A 417-nucleotide genomic window follows, 5' to 3' on the forward strand; every position below is an offset into this window, starting at 1 on the left:
TGTGTGCAGACATGCCTAGTGCCAGAGACTTGTGTGTGGGCCGTGTACATGTGGACAGAGACACATACATGGAGGTGCATGTGATCTGTGTCTGCGAGTGTGCGTGTGCACGTGTGTGTGCTGGTGCAGACCCAGGTGTGTGGGTGTGCCTCTGTGTGCGTGTGTTCCATCCTCCCTGCACCACTGGCTCCGGCTCCCTTCCCAAGCCCCCGTCCCCACCGGCCCTCTCACAGCCCGCAGCACGTCAGTGCCCCCAGCTGCATGCGCCTCGCTGCTCTGTCCATCAGTGTGTGCTTGACCAAGAGAAAACTAAGACGTCTCGGGGGACCCCTGTACCTGGTCCTCTCAGCCCCCGCCCACTGTGCTGTGTTACTCGCATGGGGGGTTTCTCTCCTGCCCCTTCCACAATATGCTGTT

This window comes from Colobus angolensis, unplaced genomic scaffold (genome assembly GCF_000951035.1).
Source record: "Colobus angolensis palliatus isolate OR3802 unplaced genomic scaffold, Cang.pa_1.0 Scaffold50, whole genome shotgun sequence".
Taxonomy (NCBI): domain Eukaryota; kingdom Metazoa; phylum Chordata; class Mammalia; order Primates; family Cercopithecidae; genus Colobus; species Colobus angolensis.